Source organism: Gallus gallus, chromosome 4 (assembly GCF_016699485.2).
Source record: "Gallus gallus isolate bGalGal1 chromosome 4, bGalGal1.mat.broiler.GRCg7b, whole genome shotgun sequence".
Classification (NCBI taxonomy): Eukaryota; Metazoa; Chordata; class Aves; order Galliformes; family Phasianidae; genus Gallus; species Gallus gallus.
The window spans coordinates 1-12,971 of record NC_052535.1 but is presented as its reverse complement, the minus strand read 5'-3'; the positions used below and the strand labels follow the sequence as shown (position 1 = coordinate 12,971).

The 12,971-nt window shown below is 50.5% G+C and overlaps 4 long non-coding RNA genes across 4 annotated transcripts; all 4 read left to right on the top strand.

The window, feature by feature from the left end:
- The first annotated feature begins 5,012 nt into the window (after window positions 1-5,012).
- Window positions 5,013-6,503, top strand: LOC107053193. Its single transcript, XR_005859515.1, has 4 exons — window positions 5,013-5,053; window positions 5,154-5,444; window positions 5,692-5,797; window positions 5,900-6,503. It is a non-coding gene; the product is annotated as an uncharacterized LOC107053193 (long non-coding RNA).
- Window positions 6,504-6,825: 322 nt separating this feature from the next.
- Window positions 6,826-8,315, top strand: LOC121113214. The gene is made up of 4 exons (XR_005859516.1): window positions 6,826-6,866; window positions 6,967-7,257; window positions 7,504-7,609; window positions 7,712-8,315. It is a non-coding gene; the product is annotated as an uncharacterized LOC121113214 (long non-coding RNA).
- A 322-nt stretch (window positions 8,316-8,637) lies between these two features.
- LOC107057261 lies at window positions 8,638-9,831 on the top strand. The gene is made up of 4 exons (XR_005859592.1): window positions 8,638-8,678; window positions 8,779-9,069; window positions 9,315-9,420; window positions 9,523-9,831. It is a non-coding gene; the product is annotated as an uncharacterized LOC107057261 (long non-coding RNA).
- Window positions 9,832-10,499: 668 nt separating this feature from the next.
- On the top strand, window positions 10,500-12,963 carry LOC107049676. Its single transcript, XR_005859797.2, has 3 exons — window positions 10,500-10,903; window positions 11,109-11,215; window positions 11,317-12,963. It is a non-coding gene; the product is annotated as an uncharacterized LOC107049676 (long non-coding RNA).
- Window positions 12,964-12,971: the final 8 nt, after the last annotated feature.

Sequence of the window (12,971 nt, the reverse complement as noted above, 5' to 3'; positions counted from 1 at the left end):
TTGCCCAGGGCCTGATCCAGCCTCACCTTGAAGGGGACAGGGCATCCACCACAACTCTGGGCAACCTGTTCCACTGCCTCACCACCCTCGCTGTAAAAGATATTTTCCTTATGTCTAACCTAAATGTTCCCTTGTTCTTTCCTTTAGCTCCTCTTTAGGTATTGAAAGGCTGTTACCAGGTCACCTCAGAGCTTTCACTTCTGCAGGCTGAACAGCCCCAGCTCTCTCAGCCTGACCTTGTAGGAGAGGTGTTCGATCCCTTAGTTCACTTTTTTTGTGGCCATCCTCTGGGTGTGCTCCAACAGGTCCATGTCTCTTCTGCACTGAGGACTCTACATCTGGATGGAGTACTCCAGGTGAGGCCTCTTCAGTACAGAGCAGAGGGGCAGGATCACCTTCCTTCACCGGCTGACCACACTTCTTTTGATGCAGACCAGGATATGGTTGGTTTTCTGGGCTGGGAGAGCACATTGCTGGCTCACGTCCAGCTTGCCATTCACCAGTACCTCCAGGTCTTTTGGGACAGGCCTATGCTCAGTCTATTCATCCCCCAGCATGTATTGGTAGTGGGGGGTTCTCTTGTCCCACATGCAGGACACTGCACCTGGATTTTTTGAACCTGATGAGGTTCACCTGTGCCTGCTGCTTGAACCTGTCTAGGTCCCTCTGTTTGGCATCCTGTCCCTCTGGTGTGTCAGCCCACAGCTTGGTGTCGTCAGCAAATTTTCTGAGGGTGCACTCAACCCCACTGATGATGTCGCTGATGAAGATATTGAAGAGTATCAGCCTCAGCATGGTCCCTGTGGGACAACACTCGTCACCAATCACCATCCAGACATGGAGCCATTGACTGCTGCTCTCTGGACCCAATCCTGTAGCCGGTTCATTGTCCATTCAACAGTCCACCCGTCAAATCTGTATCTTTCCCATTTGGAGAGAAGGATGCTGTGGGATATTGTGTCAAAGGTCTTACTGAGGTCCAGGTAGATGGTATCAGTGGCTCTTTACTTGTCTATTGATGCAGTGGCACCATCATAGACAGCCACTAGGTTGGTAAAGCAGGATTTACCCTCGGTGAAGCCGTGCTGGTTCTCCTGTATCACCTTCCCTGTCTTACTTGTGCCTTAGTGCAACTTCCAGGAGGATCTGCTCTGTGCTCTTTCCCAGCACAGAGGTGAGACTGTTATGTTGGTAATTCCCAGGGTCATCCTTTCTTCCCTTATTAAAAATAGGTGTGATGCTGTCTTTTTTCCAGTCACTCAGGGAGGCACTCTTTTTGATCTAATGCAATGGTTTCCTAAAATTCAGTCCAATTGAAATTCTCTTTTGTCTAGTTACAAGGACTTCCAGCAGATTGCGAGCTTGGGCTTTACAGGTCAGCGGTGGAGCCAACAGGGAGGCCTCTGGATTTTTGAAGAGGACTGAGAAGGCTGAGAATCAGGTGCTTTGTTAGACATTTTTACTGGCTGTCTTACTTCAGGATTCTGTCTGTCCATAGGCATGTCCGTTTGGTTGGGTTAGCTGGAGCTTAGGAGCTTGACTTCAGTTCTTTATGACACCGACCTGTGTCACTTGTTGCCTAGACCAATTACACATATTGCTGGAGATCCCTCTGTGCACTGTAATTTTTTTTTCTTAAGTGTGGGGATGGTATCTGCCTTCAAACAGAAAATGTCTAAAAGAAATTTATTTTTCTTTTTTTTTTCTCTTGGAGCAGTCGTTCAGAGAAGTGTGGATACTTGCTTCTCTGCCACTATGTTTCCCATAGCGGTGTTCTAGGAATGGCTTCTGTCACTGATTGCTTGCTTGCTTATTTTCAGTACTGAAAGAAACCTACTGTTTTGTTGTTGTTGTTCTTTGTTTTGTTTTGTTTTTCTGCCTATGTAGAACTCCCTTTGTTTCCACTGTAGTTTTAAGTTGTGCTTTGGAATAGAATGTACAGCTGGATCTAGAATAGTTGCCAAAGAGGTGCGGGCAGACAGTGCTGGATTTCCCAGATGGAGGTCATAAAGTTCCTTGCCTTGTAAAGTGTTCCTGTACTATTCTTATATAACGTTGTATGTTACTGCTGTACTGAGATTTTTATTACAAATCCATTATCTGTTTCCCGAAAGTGATGCTGAGAAGCATGCCTCATGATGACATATGCGTACCTTGTGCTTCATATTAATTCTTCCTTTGGGTCAAAAGTAGACTGAAATCCTTGAAACTGTGCCTGGGAATCCCACTGTTACTGAAATGGTTCAGCTGCCATGCCCATGGTCAGGTCGCCCTGCAGCAGATCCTGGCACCAGTTGTGAATGAAGGAGCTGACAACAAATTGCTTGATATCAAAACTGACTGAGTGGATATTTCCGAGCCTTGGGTGAGCCAGACAGAATCTCAGAGTGGCGAGGCCAGGTACGGGGGCACCAGTTTTTCTCATGCCCCCGTGTGGCCAATCAGTGGAATTGTGGCCATGTTTGGTGCAGGAGGCAGCAGGACGCATGCGTGCAGGCATGCGGAAATGGTTTAGGTAGTCGCACTGTGCAGCAAATCCGCTGACCTTTATTATACTTAGTCCTCCAGGAAATTGTGCACATTCACCATGAAGCTTATAAATAACATGTGTTCCTACAAAACCCTATGGTGCCGGGCAGGCAGTCAACTCTTGGACCTTTGGCTCAGTGGTACTTTTCTCTCTTCGAATATTGAGTGCTCCTTGTCTATTTGCTCGGGCAGATTGACACCCGAGCCTGCCCCGGGAACGGACTATTTTGGCTCCCAGTGTACCTTGCACCCACTGCATGCATAATGAGGAGTCCAAAAAAACTGCATGCTTAGGTGTGTACCAGAAAGTGCGCATGCAAAATGAAGAGTGCACAATGCCACATACATAGTGCATTCTTGGAACTGGCGCATGCGCAGTGTGGCCCAGGGGCTGGCACATGCACAGTGTGTTCTTGCAGATGCCACATGCGCAGTGCGGTCCCAGAGCTGGTGCATGCACACTGCTGTCTCAAAGATGGCGCATGTGCAGTGCGGTCTAGGGGCTGGCACATGTGCAGTGAGGTCCCAGAGCTAGCACAAGTGCAGTGCGATCTCGAAGGAGGTGCATGCACGGTATGGTTCTGGGGATGGTGCATGCACAGTGTGTTCTTGGAGCTGGCGCATGTGCAGTGTGGTCCCAGGGATGGTGCATACACAGTACGGCCATGGGGCTGGTGCATACACAGTGCAGCATCACTGCCGGAGCATGTGCAGTGCGGTCTTGGGTCTGGTGCATGCATAGTGCGGGATCAAATCAAGCGCATGAGCAGTGCGATCTCAGAGCCATGCCCCCTCACCTTCCTCTCCAATTGCTGTTTGCTTTAAGAATACTTTTAACTTTTCATTTTCTATCTTTTTATCCTTTTTGTAATATTATTTTCTATTTCTGATTCCTTTATTATTCAAATTATTGTGTATAATCCATTTTCCATTCCTTTTCCTGCTTTTCTGATTCATACTTCTAATTTTCTGATCCCTCTTCTATTTCTTCTTCATATTCTTACCCTTAAAGCCAGGCCCTGTCCCCCCTCCCTGGGGGAAGCCCTGTCCTCTCCCAATTTCTTTTTGCTTTATGAATACTTTGAACTTTTTATTTTCTAATCTTTTTGTTCTTTCCTTTCCTTAATATTATTTTCGGTTTCTGATTCTTTTTCTCATTCTTTTTCCTTCTCCTTTTTCTTTTCTGACTCCCATTCTGTTTGACATTATTTTCTAGTAACTTTTCTACGTCATTCCCTTTTTTTCCAGCCCCTTTTTATTATTTTAATTATCTGCTTTCTATTTCTTTTTCATATTCTTTTTCTTTGTCTCATTCTTCTTCTAAATACTTCCCTAATTCTTTTTCTCTTTCTAATTCGTTTTACTTTTCTACATACTTTTCCAATTCTTTTTCCAATTCCTTTACTAATTCTATGTCTTCTTTACTTAATAATTCTTTACCTATTTTTTTCCAATTCTAATTATTTTTCCAACTTGTATTTTGTTACTAATTCTGTTAATGTTTCTGATTCTGTCTGAACTGTTAGTTGTGGGCCAGAAGCAGTGATGGAGCACCTGGTTAAGGTGTGGACAGCCCAGGGAGCACAGGTGGAAGCAGTTCCCCTGTGGAGTGGGACTGGGTGGAGCCAGAGCCCACCTGAGCTCATTTAAAGGCTGGCAGCTGAAGGGGAAGGGTCTGTGCCTGGAGGTTGCTCTGGCTGTTTGGTTGAGCAGAAGGTTCTGGACACCAGGACTTCTTCAAAGAGATGTGAGGACTCCACTGAGGACCTTGATGGACGCAGCAGGAAGCCACAGCCAACGCTGCACACCAACATCAACACTTGATCTTGTCTGGCAAGGTCTATTGTTCCCAGAGAGCGTTCTGGCCATTCGATGGAATTGGTGTGAGTTTGTACTCATGCTCCCTGGGCTTTCCAAGGGTGTTCTCCTTGCATTACACCACCTTTCCCACCCTCTATTTCCAAGCAGGAGCTCCCCTTGGCCTCCGTGTCTCGCTCTGGCCAGGCAGATGTGGTGCGCCAACAGTATGCAGAGTCCAGACCCTGAGCAGAACAACTGAGGAGAGAGGCTGCCCTGGGTGAGACAGGAGAAGTGCCCCTTGAAGCGGGGGACGCCCCGCTGGCGCTGCCTCTCGCATCCACCGGCAGCACGTTCCTTCTCTCTCCTTGCTGCCCGGCGCTTTGCCGTCTCCCAGGGCTCACCAAGTCCAAATGTTCCCTGATGGAGTCCAACTCCAGCTTGACCAACACTCACCCGGTCTGTCCCCGCACCAGCTGGCTTAGGGCTCCCCAGCAGTGCTGGCTGTCGGTGCCTTCTGCCGCTCCCAATCGGCATGGCTCTGTTCTTTGCCTTTTGGGTTCCAGAGCGTTTGCTACAGGTTATGGAGTGTTTCTCTTCTCTCTCTTCTTGTCCTCCATGTTGCCCGTTGGCGCCTCAGTGGAGTTTCAGTGACCCAAATGCAGACTGCTCTGCATTGCCCAAGCGTGATGCCAAGAGAAGAGGTAGGCACCAGAACAGGCTGCTGGTGAGTGCTGTGCATGACTCGGGGTTCCTAGAACGTCCACTCTTTCTTACTAACCTGTGTTGTTCAGCACCAAACGTGAAGGTTTCTTCTTTCCTTCCAGGACTGGAGACTCCACCACCAGGTGCCGTTGTCATTCCTGACCTCCCCAGGTTGCGGCGTTGGACGTGCCCTGATCCTTGGAAAGGGGTAAGAGAGCTGTATTTCATTATCAGAAGGTGATCTCTACTTACCTTGTCTTGTGTCCATCAGGAGGCAGTGGAGAGTTGTGACCCTCCCGAGTGCTGCAAAGGCTCTACTGAGGCATTTGGTGGACACAGCAGGAACCTGCACGCACAGATGGATGCCAAGATCCGCTCCTTCCTCTGTCTGGCAAGCTCTGCTGACCCCTGAGGTTGTTCCCATGCTTGCAGAGGTTGTATGGGCTTGGTGTTGGTTGTCGCTTGTGCTCACCTTGCTGTCACCGGGTGTTCTTCCTTTGCCCATCATAGGGGTCCCCTGTTCTGATGGGACCTCCGTGCCTTCTGCTGATCCCAGAGAACATGGGTTTGTTCTCTTATATCCAGGTTCGTTATCATTTTTTCATGTTATGCAATATTTCTCTTCCTTCCTTTTTTTTTTTTTTTTTTTCCTCCCCCCAGGCTGCCAACTGATCCCTCTCGTGTCTGCAGTAACCCGAATGTAGTCTAGTAAGGTTTGCTCAAGTGAGATGGAAAATGAAGAGGTAGGCTCCAAAACAGACTTGCGGTAAGTGTTTTGTATGGCTTGGGGTTTCTAGCATGTCATCTGTTTTTCTGTGTAACCCATGTGGTTCAGTACCTGATAGGAAGGTTTCTTCTTTCCTTCTAGTATTGGAGACTTACCCACCACATGGTGATGCCTTCCCTGACCTCCTTGATTGCAGTGTGGGGATGTGCCCTGATCCTTGGAAAGGGGTGAGTGATTCCTTCATCCTTACTAGAAGGTAATCTCTACTTACCTTTTCTTGTGTCCAGCAGGTGGCACTGGAGAGTTGTGACCCTGCTGAGCAGTGCAAGGACTCTACTGAGGCTCTTGGTGGACACAGCGAGAACCCACACCCATAGGTGGATGCCAATATCTATTCCTTCCTGTCTGGCAAGCTCTGTTGTCCCCTGAGGTCGTTCCCATGCTTGCCGAGGTCCTATGGGCTTGTTGTTGGTTTACCCTTGTGCTCACTTGGCTTTCCAAGGGTGTTCCTCTTACTTGACAACACCTTTCCCAGTCTCTATTTCCAAGCAGGAGCTCCCCTTGGCCTCCGTGTCTCGCTCTGGCCAGGCAGATGTGGTGCGCCAACGGTATGCAGAGTCCAGACCCTGAGCAGAACAACTGAGGAGAGAGGCTGCCCTGGGTGAGACAGGAGAAGTGCCCCTTGAAGCGGGGGACGCCCCGCTGGCGCTGCCTCTCGCATCCACCGGCAGCACGTTCCTTCTCTCTCCTTGCTGCCCGGCGCTTTGCCGTCTCCCAGGGCTCACCAAGTCCAAATGTTCCCTGATGGAGTCCAACTCCAGCTTGACCAACACTCACCCGGTCTGTCCCCGCACCAGCTGGCTTAGGGCTCCCCAGCAGTGCTGGCTGTCGGTGCCTTCTGCCGCTCCCAATCGGCATGGCTCTGTTCTTTGCCTTTTGGGTTCCAGAGCGTTTGCTACAGGTTATGGAGTGTTTCTCTTCTCTCTCTTCTTGTCCTCCATGTTGCCCGTTGGCGCCTCAGTGGAGTTTCAGTGACCCAAATGCAGACTGCTCTGCATTGCCCAAGCGTGATGCCAAGAGAAGAGGTAGGCACCAGAACAGGCTGCTGGTGAGTGCTGTGCATGACTCGGGGTTCCTAGAACGTCCACTCTTTCTTACTAACCTGTGTTGTTCAGCACCAAACGTGAAGGTTTCTTCTTTCCTTCCAGGACTGGAGACTCCACCACCAGGTGCCGTTGTCATTCCTGACCTCCCCAGGTTGCGGCGTTGGACGTGCCCTGATCCTTGGAAAGGGGTAAGAGAGCTGTATTTCATTATCAGAAGGTGATCTCTACTTACCTTGTCTTGTGTCCATCAGGAGGCAGTGGAGAGTTGTGACCCTCCCGAGTGCTGCAAAGGCTCTACTGAGGCATTTGGTGGACACAGCAGGAACCTGCACGCACAGATGGATGCCAAGATCCGCTCCTTCCTCTGTCTGGCAAGCTCTGCTGACCCCTGAGGTTGTTCCCATGCTTGCAGAGGTTGTATGGGCTTGGTGTTGGTTGTCGCTTGTGCTCACCTTGCTGTCACCGGGTGTTCTTCCTTTGCCCATCATAGGGGTCCCCTGTTCTGATGGGACCTCCGTGCCTTCTGCTGATCCCAGAGAACATGGGTTTGTTCTCTTATATCCAGGTTCGTTATCATTTTTTCATGTTATGCAATATTTCTCTTCCTTCCTTTTTTTTTTTTTTTTTTCCTCCCCCCAGGCTGCCAACTGATCCCTCTCGTGTCTGCAGTAACCCGAATGTAGTCTAGTAAGGTTTGCTCAAGTGAGATGGAAAATGAAGAGGTAGGCTCCAAAACAGACTTGCGGTAAGTGTTTTGTATGGCTTGGGGTTTCTAGCATGTCATCTGTTTTTCTGTGTAACCCATGTGGTTCAGTACCTGATAGGAAGGTTTCTTCTTTCCTTCTAGTATTGGAGACTTACCCACCACATGGTGATGCCTTCCCTGACCTCCTTGATTGCAGTGTGGGGATGTGCCCTGATCCTTGGAAAGGGGTGAGTGATTCCTTCATCCTTACTAGAAGGTAATCTCTACTTACCTTTTCTTGTGTCCAGCAGGTGGCACTGGAGAGTTGTGACCCTGCTGAGCAGTGCAAGGACTCTACTGAGGCTCTTGGTGGACACAGCGAGAACCCACACCCATAGGTGGATGCCAATATCTATTCCTTCCTGTCTGGCAAGCTCTGTTGTCCCCTGAGGTCGTTCCCATGCTTGCCGAGGTCCTATGGGCTTGTTGTTGGTTTACCCTTGTGCTCACTTGGCTTTCCAAGGGTGTTCCTCTTACTTGACAACACCTTTCCCAGTCTCTATTTCCAAGCAGGAGCTCCCCTTGGCCTCCGTGTCTCGCTCTGGCCAGGCAGATGTGGTGCGCCAACGGTATGCAGAGTCCAGACCCTGAGCAGAACAACTGAGGAGAGAGGCTGCCCTGGGTGAGACAGGAGAAGTGCCCCTTGAAGCGGGGGACGCCCCGCTGGCGCTGCCTCTCGCATCCACCGGCAGCACGTTCCTTCTCTCTCCTTGCTGCCCGGCGCTTTGCCGTCTCCCAGGGCTCACCAAGTCCAAATGTTCCCTGATGGAGTCCAACTCCAGCTTGACCAACACTCACCCGGTCTGTCCCCGCACCAGCTGGCTTAGGGCTCCCCAGCAGTGCTGGCTGTCGGTGCCTTCTGCCGCTCCCAATCGGCATGGCTCTGTTCTTTGCCTTTTGGGTTCCAGAGCGTTTGCTACAGGTTATGGAGTGTTTCTCTTCTCTCTCTTCTTGTCCTCCATGTTGCCCGTTGGCGCCTCAGTGGAGTTTCAGTGACCCAAATGCAGACTGCTCTGCATTGCCCAAGCGTGATGCCAAGAGAAGAGGTAGGCACCAGAACAGGCTGCTGGTGAGTGCTGTGCATGACTCGGGGTTCCTAGAACGTCCACTCTTTCTTACTAACCTGTGTTGTTCAGCACCAAACGTGAAGGTTTCTTCTTTCCTTCCAGGACTGGAGACTCCACCACCAGGTGCCGTTGTCATTCCTGACCTCCCCAGGTTGCGGCGTTGGACGTGCCCTGATCCTTGGAAAGGGGTAAGAGAGCTGTATTTCATTATCAGAAGGTGATCTCTACTTACCTTGTCTTGTGTCCATCAGGAGGCAGTGGAGAGTTGTGACCCTCCCGAGTGCTGCAAAGGCTCTACTGAGGCATTTGGTGGACACAGCAGGAACCTGCACGCACAGATGGATGCCAAGATCCGCTCCTTCCTCTGTCTGGCAAGCTCTGCTGACCCCTGAGGTTGTTCCCATGCTTGCAGAGGTTGTATGGGCTTGGTGTTGGTTGTCGCTTGTGCTCACCTTGCTGTCACCGGGTGTTCTTCCTTTGCCCATCATAGGGGTCCCCCGTTCTGATGGGATCTCCGTGCCTTCTGCTGATCCCAGAGAACATGGGTTTGTTCTCTTATATCCAGGTTCGTTATCATTTTTTCATGTTATGCAATATTTCTCTTCCTTCCTTTTTTTTTTTTTTTTTCCTCCCCCCAGGCTGCCAACTGATCCCTCTCGTGTCTGCAGTAACCCGAATGTAGTCTAGTAAGGTTTGCTCAAGTGAGATGGAAAATGAAGAGGTAGGCTCCAAAACAGACTTGCGGTAAGTGTTTTGTATGGCTTGGGGTTTCTAGCATGTCATCTGTTTTTCTGTGTAACCCATGTGGTTCAGTACCTGATAGGAAGGTTTCTTCTTTCCTTCTAGTATTGGAGACTTACCCACCACATGGTGATGCCTTCCCTGACCTCCTTGATTGCAGTGTGGGGATGTGCCCTGATCCTTGGAAAGGGGTGAGTGATTCCTTCATCCTTACTAGAAGGTAATCTCTACTTACCTTTTCTTGTGTCCAGCAGGTGGCACTGGAGAGTTGTGACCCTGCTGAGCAGTGCAAGGACTCTACTGAGGCTCTTGGTGGACACAGCGAGAACCCACACCCATAGGTGGATGCCAATATCTATTCCTTCCTGTCTGGCAAGCTCTGTTGTCCCCTGAGGTCGTTCCCGTGCTTGCCGAGGTCCTATGGGCTTGTTGTTGGTTTACCCTTGTGCTCACTTGGCTTTCCAAGGGTGTTCCTCTTACTTGACAACACCTTTCCCAGTCTCCATTTCCAAGCAGGAGCTCCCCTTGGTCTCCGTGTCTCGCTCTGGCCAGGCAGATGTGGTGCGCCAACAGTATGCAGAGTCCAGACCCTGAGCAGAACAACTGAGGAGAGAGGCTGCCCTGGGTGAGACAGGAGAAGTGCCCCTTGAAGCGGGGGACGCCCCGCTGGCACTGCCTCTCACATCCACCGGCAGCACGTTCCTTCTCTCTCCTTGCTGCCCGGCGCTTTGCCGTCTCCCAGGGCTCACCAAGTCCAAATGTTCCCTGATGGAGTCCAACTCCAGCTTGACCAACACTCACCCGGTCTTGTCCCTGCACCAGCTGGCTTAGGGCTCCCCAGCAGTGCTGGCTGTCGGTGCCTTCTGTCGCTCCCAGTCAGCATGGCTCTGTTCTTTGCTTTTTGGCTTCCAGAGCATTTGCTACAGGTTATGGAGTGTTTCTCTTCTCTCTCTTCTTGTCCTCCATGTTGCCCGTTGGCGCCTCGGTGGAGTTTCAGTGACCCAAATGCAGACTGCTCTGCGTTGCCCAAGCGTGATGCCAAGAGAAGAGGTAGGCACTAGAACAGGCTGCTGGTGAGTGCTGTGCGTGAGTTGGGGTTCTTAGAATGACTTGTGTTCCTCCCTAACCCGTGTTGTTCAGTACTACTATTGAGGGTTTTAACTTTGATTCTAGGATAGGAGACTCTGCCGTCAGATGGCGTTGCCTTTTCTTCTCTCCCCAGTTTGCAGAGTTGGATGTGACCTCAGCACTGGATAAGGGGTAAGTGATTCCTCCATCCTGACCAGAAGGTAATCTCTACTTGTCTTGTGCTGTGTGGAACAGGTTGCAGTGGAGAAGTGCAGTTGTCCGGGGCGCTGCAAGGACTCTATTGAGGCATTTGGTGGACGCTGCAGGAACCCACAGCCAGAGGTGGATGCCAAGATGCACTCCTTCCTCTGTCTGGCAAGCTCTGCTGACCCCTGAGGTTTTTCCCACGCTTGCAGAGGTTGTATGGGCTTGGTGTTGGTTGTCGCTTGTGCTCACCTTGCTGTCACCGGGTGTTCTTCCTTTGCCCATCATAGGGCTCCCCCGTTCTGGTGGGATCTCCGTGCCTTCTGTTGATCCCAGAGTACTTCAATTTGTTCTTTTATTTTCAGGTTCTGTACCATTTCATGCTTTTGTGATGTGTTTTTCTTCCTTTTGTTTTACAGGACGGAAATGTACACCTGGTTGGATCTACGATGACCCAAATGCAATCTAGTAAGGTTTGGCCAAGTGTGGTGGGAAAGGAAGATGTAGGCTCCTAAGCAAACTTCTGGTGAGGGCTGTGTTTCATTTGGGTTTTTCTGGGATGCCCACTACTTCTCCCTACCCCATTTTGTTCATTACCATGTGTGAAGGATACTTTTTTCCTTCTAGGATTGGGGACACCAGCACCAGATGCTCTTGCACTTCCTGACCTCCCTGGGTGGCAGCATTGGAAGTGCCTGGACCCTTGGAAAGGGCTAAGTGATTCCTTCATCATTACCAGAATGTAGTTTGTGTTCAACAGATGACGGTGGAGAACTGTGGCCTTCTGTTCAGTGCAAAAAGTCTACTGAGGATCTAGGTGGATAGAACAGGAACGCAGAGCAATAGTTGGATGCCAAGATGCACATCTTCCTCTGTCTGGCAAGCTCTGCTGACCCCTGAGGTCGTTTCCATGCTTGCAGAGGTCCTATCTGCTTGGTGTCGGTTGTGCCTTGTGTTCACTTGGCTTTCCAAGGGTGTTGTTGCCTTATAATATTTTCCCAACCTGTTTCCAAGCAGGAGCTCCCCTTGGCCTCCGTGTCTCGCTCTGGCCAGGCAGATGTGGTGTGCCAACGGTACACAGAGTCCAGACCCTGAGCAGAACAACTGAGGAGAGAGGCTGCCCTGGGTGAGACAGGAGAAGTGCCCCTTGGAGTGGGGGACGCCCCACTGGCGCTGCCTCTCGCATCCACCGGCAGCACGTTCCTTCTCTCTCCTTGTTGCCCGGCGCTTTGCTGTCTCTCAGGGCTCACCAAGTCCAAATGTTCCCTGATGGAGTCCAACTCCAGCTTGACCAACACTCACCCGGTCTTGTCCCTGCACCAGCTGGCTTAGGGCTCCCCAGCAGTGCTGGCTGTCGGTGCCTTCTGTCGCTCCCAGTCAGCATGGCTCTGTTCTTTGCTTTTTGGCTTCCAGAGCATTTGCTACAGGTTATGGAGTGTTTCTCTTCTCTCTCTTCTTGTCCTCCATGTTGCCCGTTGGCGCCTCGGTGGAGTTTCAGTGACCCAAATGCAGACTGCTCTGCGTTGCCCAAGCGTGATGCCAAGAGAAGAGGTAGGCACCAGAACAGGCTGCTGGTGAGTGCTGTGCGTGAGTTGGGGTTCTTAGAATGACTTGTGTTCCTCCCTAACCCGTGTTGTTCAGTACTACTATTGAGGGTTTTAACTTTGATTCTAGGATAGGAGACTCTGCCGTCAGATGGCGTTGCCTTTTCTTCTCTCCCCAGTTTGCAGAGTTGGATGTGACCTCAGCACTGGATAAGGGGTAAGTGATTCCTCCATCCTGACCAGAAGGTAATCTCTACTTGTCTTGTGCTGTGTGGAACAGGTTGCAGTGGAGAAGTGCAGTTGTCCGGGGCGCTGCAAGGACTCTATGGAGGCATTTGGTGGACGCCGCAGGAACCCACAGCCAGAGGTGGATGCCAAGATGCACTCCTTCCTCTGTCTGGCAAGCTCTGCTGACCCCTGAGGTTTTTCCCACGCTTGCAGAGGTTGTATGGGCTTGGTGTTGGTTGTTGCTTGTGCTCACCTTGCTGTCACCGGGTGTTCTTCCTTTGCCCATCATAGGGCTCCCCCGTTCTGGTGGGATCTCTGTGCCTTCTGCTGATCCCAGAGAACATGGGTTCGTTCTCTTATATCCAGGTTCACTATGTTTTCTTGCTGTTATGTGATGTTTGCCTTAGTTTTTTTATTTTTTATTTTTTTTCCGGGCTGCTTATTGATCCATCCTGGGTCTGCAATAAACCAAATGATTTCTGGTAAGGTTTGAGCAAGTGAGATGGAAAA